The sequence below is a fragment of the Podarcis pityusensis genome (assembly GCF_964106645.2).
Source record: "Podarcis pityusensis genome assembly, chromosome: 2".
Taxonomy (NCBI): domain Eukaryota; kingdom Metazoa; phylum Chordata; class Lepidosauria; order Squamata; family Lacertidae; genus Podarcis; species Podarcis pityusensis.
Genome location: NC_138029.1, coordinates 120,509,361 through 120,516,923, shown reverse-complemented (window position 1 = coordinate 120,516,923; position 7,563 = coordinate 120,509,361). Strand labels below are relative to the sequence as shown.

General features: G+C 42.9%; 1 long non-coding RNA gene across 1 annotated transcript; it reads right to left on the bottom strand.

Annotated features, from left to right (window-relative positions):
- Positions 1 to 86: 86 nt before the first annotated feature.
- LOC308471308 lies at positions 87 to 7,236 on the bottom strand. The gene is made up of 3 exons (XR_013982888.1): positions 7,165 to 7,236; positions 3,860 to 4,091; positions 87 to 2,578 (listed from the first exon to the last, which is right to left on the bottom strand). It is a non-coding gene; the product is annotated as an uncharacterized lncRNA (long non-coding RNA).
- Between the last annotated feature and the right edge of the window lie 327 nt (positions 7,237 to 7,563).

Below are 7,563 nucleotides of genomic sequence, written 5' to 3'. Positions count from 1 at the left end.
TTGTAAATACCGACCACCCGCAGCAGCCAAAAAAATTAGCAACACAAACACTTAATCATGTTAACCATTTTATAGCCTCTTGTAGGGTGATGCAAATGAGGCAGTAATTCTTTACAGAAACAAAAATGTAGGTGGACTCTAGACACATATTTTAAAAATGCCATGAAAATGCTTTTTATTGAATTTTCCATAGCTCACCATCGCCATCTAGTGTCACATTTGTATAATGCACTTTACAACACACTTTTATATGCTGCTGTATAGCTGTGTGCTTGGGACCGGTCTGGAGTTGTGGTCTAAACCACTAAGCCTAGGGCTTGCCGATCGGAAGGTTCGAATCCCCACGATGGGGTGAGCTCCCATTGCTCTGTCCCAGCTCCTGCCAACATAGCAGTTCAAAAGCATGTCAAAGTGTAAGTAGCTGCTCTGGTTTCGCCAGAAGCGGCTTAGTCATGCTGGCCACATGACCCGGGAAAACTGTCTGCGGACAAACGTTGGCTCCCTCAGCCAGTAAAGCGAGATGAGCATCGCAACCCTAGAGTCGCTCGTGACTGAACTTAACTGTCAGGGGTCCTTTACCTTTTTAGCTGAGTCCTTAGACATTTGATCTGACTAACCTGATTCTTTGTAGCTGACATAGCAGCAGCAGCTAGAACCAAGGCAAAAATGTTTCAACTGCTTTCATGTTTGCGTTCGTGCCAGAAGGTGCAATGTAGTTACACTTACAGTAGTGCTGTTTCCTTGTTTTTTTGTATGTCCACTCAAATTTGTTGCTACAGTATTATGAAACCATGCTTGCAATTGCTGATTTCATGATACTTTGTTGTAAGCCGCTTTGAGCATGGTTTATTTGTGCAAAGGTCGCCCTACAAATAAAGTGATGGTGGTCACACAGAAGCAGTCAATGATTTGATGAAACATTCACCTTGCAGATTTCGCTACTTATGACTTCTTCCTTATCCTCACAAGCCGACGGCTCTTCCCCCAACACAACACTTCTGGGTTTCCGGCACCAGCATAAGTGTTGGGTGGTGCCTGAGCTTCCACATTAATTGTGAACATCACCCAGTGCACAAAATAAAAACAAAAAAATAACACCTCAGCTGCCCTGGAGGATCAGCTCAGTCTTAAATGCCTTTGATTATTTTATTGTTGCAATCATAGCAGCAGTCATACGGCACTATGAACATGGGGCTTTACAAAGAACAGGTACGACAAGTCCCTGCCACAAGCATCTTATAATCTAGAACAGATGTAAGGAAGCAAAAGGAGGCACAACCAACAGCCAGGGATGATGGGAGGTGCAGTTAAACAACACCTGGAGGGCTCCTCCTTCCCCACACCTTTAGACACCCGAGATGTTTGTTTTCAGGGCCCCACCAATATTATTGTGTCTCTAATCTGCTTCAACTTGAATTTAAGACTGAATTTTAATTTGTTGTAACCCACCCTGAAACCTGATGATGAGGGACGGGTAATAAATTTAATAAGAAGGAGCGGGATTCAAGAGGAGGCAGATGATTATTCCAAATACGTATACTTAGAATACATTATTGATGAGCATCTCCACCCCCATCGTTCAGCCCGGACACTGAGGTCCAGCTCCCAGGGCCTTCTGGCAGTTCCCTCCATGCAAGAAGTGAGGTTAGAAACAACCATCTGACTTTTTGAAGGCAGCCCTGTTTAGTAAAGTTTTTAATGTTTGATGTTTTATCATGCTTTTAATATTCTGTTGGGAGCTGCCCAGAGTGGCTGGGGACACCTGGCCAAATCAGCAGGGTATAAGTAATAAATTATTATTTTATGTTGTTGTTGTTATTATTCCCCACCCATCTGGCTGGGTTTCCCCAGCTGCTCTGAGCGGCTTCTAGCAGAATATAAATACTAAACATCAAACATTAAAAACTTCCTGAAACAGGGCTGCCTTCAGATGTCTTCTCAAAGTTGTGTAGTGCTTTATCTCCTTGACATATAATGGGAGGGTTAATGCCCTAACCTGCCCTGGGACCTTTGAGAGAAGGGCAGATGACAATGACAACAACAACAACCACAACCCTGGTCTTAATTACAAAGGTACCTGTGCATATAGGCCAAAGGCTTCCCAGAAGAGGTAAGCCATAAAGAGGGACTTCAAGTGTTGTGCAGCTAAGCTGAACTCAAGAGTAGGCTCATTGAAATCAACATGCCCCAATTAGTCATATTCATTCACTCCAATGGGTCTTGCACCTGATGCAATGCCAGGAAATGAGAGGTATTCACTTGAGGAATCCTGAAAAGTCGGATGCTTCCACAGCATCCCAGTTCTCCTCCCCACTGTTCTGTCAGATGCGGGCAGTTATACAAGTCCCATGCCTCTGCCCCTCACTGCCATCAAAAGGAGTCAGGTTCTGGAGAGAAGGTTATCGTTGAAGGAGCCGTCAGATGTGGGCCAAGCCCCAGCAGTGCCCCAAGTAGATGTTGAGCAAGGCCTTTGCGACTTCTGAACTTTCACAGGATCTCCCTTCTCTGTGGGCATCTGTGGCTTCACTGGGGGCTTTTGGCTCCTCCCCAGAAGAAACTGGTTCATCCACAACTTCCTCTAGGAGAGAGAGAGAAAAGTAAAATATTTACTATAGTAATAATAAAGTAACAAACACGGAACAGGAAAGAGGGTAAAAGAGGGGAGCTGATACGGGAGGAAGTGAATGCAAAAGGACCAGAGAGGAATAGTAATATAATAATTTATTACTTATACCCCGCCCATCTGGCCGGGCCTCCCTAGCCATTCTGGGCAGCTCCCAACAGGAGAAAACATCAAACATTAAAAACTTCCTAAACAGGGCTGCCTTCAGGTGTCTTCTCAAAGTCAGATATAGTGGTACCTCGCAAGACGAATGCCTCGCAAGACGAAAAACGCGCAAGACGAAAGAGTTTTCCGTTTTTTGAGTCGTTCCGCAAGACGAATTTCCCTATGGGCTTGCTTCACAAGACGAAACGTCTTACGAGTTCTTGCGAGTTTGTTTCCTTTTTCTTAAAGCCGCTAAGCCGTTAATAGCCGCTAAGCCGTTAATAGCCGCTAAACCGCTAATAGCCGTGCTTCGCAAGACGAAAAAACCGCAAGACGAAGAGACTCGCAGAACGGATTAATTTCGTCTTGCGAGGCACCACTGTAGTTGTTTATTGCCTTGACATCTGACAGGAGGGTGACCCACAGGGCGGGTGCCACTACTGAGAAGGCCCTCTGCCTGGTTCCCTGTAACCTCACTTCTCGCAGTGAGGGCACTGCCAGAAGGCCCTCAGAGCTGGACCTCAGTGTCCGGGCTGAACATTGGAGGTGGAGACGCTCCTTTAGGTATACTGGGCCAAGGCCGAAGGATGGAAGGAACTGGCAACAGGAGCTGGGTGAAGGAAAATAAGGTTGAGTGTGAAAGGAGAATGTTATTTACTTACTTATTTCCTACCCTTCACTCAAAGGTCCAAGGGACAGTTACAGCACCTAAACGCAATATTAAAACGATTCAAAACAACTTACAACCCTAAAAATTAAGGTCAATAAAGTATAGGGGATGAGTAAAGATACGTGCAAATGGCTGTACTTAACTTCAGGAAGCTGACCTACAGAACTCCTTGCAACAAGGGGGAAAAACAGCAAGGCAGAGAATTTAGCAAATGTCCAAAGATGGAATAGGTATCCACAGACAATTATGCCAGTCATTTGCACCCAATTACACTACACGCTGCCTCCATATAGCACTGGTTATCTGATGAGCTCCGCCCCTGCACTGTCATTTCATGTCAGGGGGGGCCTCAGGAATTTTCAGCCATCTGAAGTGACTCTGAAGGGGAGAAGATTTGAGGCCCCAGGTTATAAAGTACATACATTGCAGGCTCCAAGGAGCCTCTGAGCTTCCTGAAGGGCAGGAAGGAGATCCAGCTGAGGTCGGCTCAGGAAGGCGATTCACAGCATCCATGAGCTCAAGCAGGATCTGATAGAGGGAGGCCTTCTCATCACCATCTCCTCGCTGGATTTCAGAGGCCAGCGGCCTTCTCTCGACATAACACAAAGCCTGGCTTGCCATGGGGGAGCTCACAGCCGCCACCTGAGATGCCATCTCCAAGAGAGAAAGAGAAAGAGAAAGGAGACCTTTTAGGGCAGAGCAATAGTGTTGGGTCCAATCAAGCCCTCAATAAGCATCCCTATTCCATGATTGGATTATATATTTTTATATATCGGGGAAGAACCTTAAAGACACCATATTTATTTCAGAGGAAGTCTCAGCTGCCCTTCTCCTGCTCTACAGGGATAAGGTGGGAAATGGAAAATAATAAATAATAATATACTCTGGGTGGCTCCCAACAGAATATTAAAAACACGATAAAACAGAGAAGTTTTATCCTAAAGCAGCAGAAAAGACTATTTATGTACGTGACCACAGCTGCAGGGATGTTACTGGCCCAGAGCTGCAAAGAAGATAAAGTTCCTACCAGAGAAGAATGGCAGATGAAGTTAATGGACTACACTGAAATGGCTAAAATGACCAGAAGCGTCAGTAATCAGGAAGACCAAAATTTTAATAAGGAATGGGCAAAACTTATAACTTATCTTAAAGACCAATGTAAACAGTTAAAATTGTTAGTAGGATTGCAATATCACTTGTAGTTTAAGGTTAATTCTGGACAAAATTGAAGAGGTAATAGGTTTGGGCTGTCATAAAAGATGCAGGAAGAAATGATTAATAATAGGACCCACAAAGGGGAGGATGGAAGCCCAGGAGATTCCCTGGAATATTGTTTTTATGATTTATGTTTGATATATCTCTGTAAATTTTTAATTTGAAAAATATATATAAAAAAGGAGAGTAGGAGATGGGCCTCCCTTAAAAATCCTCAACTTCCACAAGAAGTGAACTGTGGGGCTTTGATCCGCCATGGGTCACCTCGCAGAAACAGTGCAGCACTAAGGAAAGCAGGGGGGAAACAAGAGTGACTGTGATTAGATGCAAGACTAAAACATCATTTACTCAATTTAGGGCAGCTCGCGTTACAAAAATATATTGACCACCAGAAGAGCCTTGCTCCGTCAGACCAAAGGTCCATATCTTAGGATTATTTATGAACCACTTAATGCCAAAAGAGGGTCCCTTGTTCTTACAGGGGGACAACCAGTTGCCTCTAGTGGGAAGCCTACAAGCAGGAACTGAATGCAACAGAAACTCTCTCCCAATTCTCGATAGACTGAAACTGCAGAGTTTTGAGAAACTAAAAAATAAAGTGCGAGACTGGCTTCATTATTATCAGATAATGGAGGCATATAATTTGGACAAGAAAATTGGCTTCCAGGTGGAAAAATCAAAATTAGAAACAGAACTGTTAGAACCCAAAACTAAGATTTTGTCAAAGATGTATAACTTGCTGTTGAAATGGAATACTCAGGATGAAACGGTGAAATCTGCTTTGATTAAATGGGCACAAGATTTTGGACATAACATTATGTTTGCTGACTGGGAACAGTTGTGGACCACAGGTATGAAGTTTACGGCATGTCATGCTTTAAGAGAGAATATTATGAAAATGATATACAGGTGGTACATGACCCCAGTCAAGCTTGCAAAAATTTATCATTTGCCCGATAACAAATGTTGGAAATGTAAAGAAACTGAAGGTACATTCTTTCACCTTTGGTGGACGTGCCCAAGGATTAAGGCTTTCTGGGAAATGATATATAATGAACTGAAAAAGGTATTTAAATATACCTTCTTGAAGAAACCAGAGGCCTTTCTCCTGGGCATAGTCGGCCAATTGGTGCCAAAGAAGGATAGAACCTTTTTTATGTATGCCACAACAGCAGCAAGAATACTCATTGCAAAGTATTGGAAGACACAAGATCTACCCACTCTGGAAGAATGGCAGATGAAGCTGATGGACTATATGGAACTGGCAGAAATGACTGGCAGAATCCGAGACCAGGGAGAAGAGTCGGTGGAAGAAGATTAGAAGAAATTCAAAGACTATCTACAGAATTATTGTAAAATTAATGAATGTTAGAATGATGTTGGATAGAAATTAAGTGGTTTCCAGCTGTAATGCTTTAAGGGATTATGAAAAATGGGTTGTTAATAGGTAAAAATTTAACGTTACTATTTTAAGACTAAAGATTAGGATAAATAAAGAGGGTAGGGATTTGCTGAACCAACAAATTGAACTGGAATACAAAAAAGGGAGGTATGAGGAGGTCCGGGAAACAAGTTAAAGGAAAATAAGCAATGGAAAATCTGTGTGTTTTTAACTATTTTTATTTTGTATTTTTGTTTTTTTGTTTTTCATTTTTATTGTAATACTTTAAAAAAGCTTAATAAATATCTTATATATATAAAAAAGAAACTCTCTCCCAATTCTCAGCAACTGATATTCAAAAGCAGAGCTGGAGGCAGAGCATAACCAGTAGCAATAGCTATCGCCTTCAGAAACTCAACCAGATTGAGTTGTACTCAATGTACATGATATAATACAAGTTCATATTAAAATATATGTCTGGGTAGGCAGACTCCCATTCTCAGTTACAGCTTTCCGTGTAAAATCCAACCCTGTGCCTTATTTTGATAAAAGTTTTCTTTCTCTCTGCCTCACTTTTGTAACATCCTGGGGAATGGGGAAATCAAAAGTTGAAAAGACGGGGGACACAGACCACCACACCAGGCTAGGAAACTTGCAAAGGAGATTAAACCCTTTTGAAGGGGCGCTTTAGACCCGCCGTTGAAATTCCCCCTTTTACCTCGCGGTGCAAAAGCAGAAATCTGTAGAAAGAGGCTCTGCTCTGGAATCACCTTAAAATATGTTGCTATTGGTGCGCGGATGCTTCCCAACCCCCCAGTAACTTCAAATCCTGAAAAAAGTCATATGTTTTTCTTCCTTCCTTCCTTTTTAAATCGATTTTATGAAGGGTTTCCAACATATAATGCAATAAAAAACCCAAACAAAGTTAATGTGTAAAAAGAGCAAAATAATCAAAAGGAAAAGAGGGGGGGGGGGACACGCACCCGCACTATCTTAATTTTTAATTCGGAAATAGGCTTTTCTGACTTTATTTCATAGTAAAATAAACACCCGCCTCTTCTTTTAATTTCTGCTTCCCATCTCTCTGCAGACACCAAAAGCCTCCCCTAAGCTTAGCCGAGATCTCCTCACCGAGCCCAGCGCGCATCCGCGATCCAGCTTCAGCCACGCTGCAAGAAAAAGAGAGAGCTGACCGAAAACCGGGAATTTTTCAAAAAGCAGCTGCTCGTGACGTTGTTTCCGGGAAGCGAGTCTCATTCGAAACAGAAAGCTACGCGTCAAAATCCTCTCTAGGAATCCAGGCTCTGTTCCCAAGGCGACTCCTGGGAGGTGGGAAGGGGGGTTGATCGCTCTGTCCCCTGGGCATTTGCTCAGTTCAAAGCCAATTTGGGAAATATATATAATACAAATGCTAAATTTGCCCGTTTGCCCTCTGATGAAGAAATGACCAGTCCATAATTTTAATGGTAGGTTTGTTGTAGCTGCGAGAGACAGAGTAACAATAGGAAAACCCCCCAGAAACCCAGAACA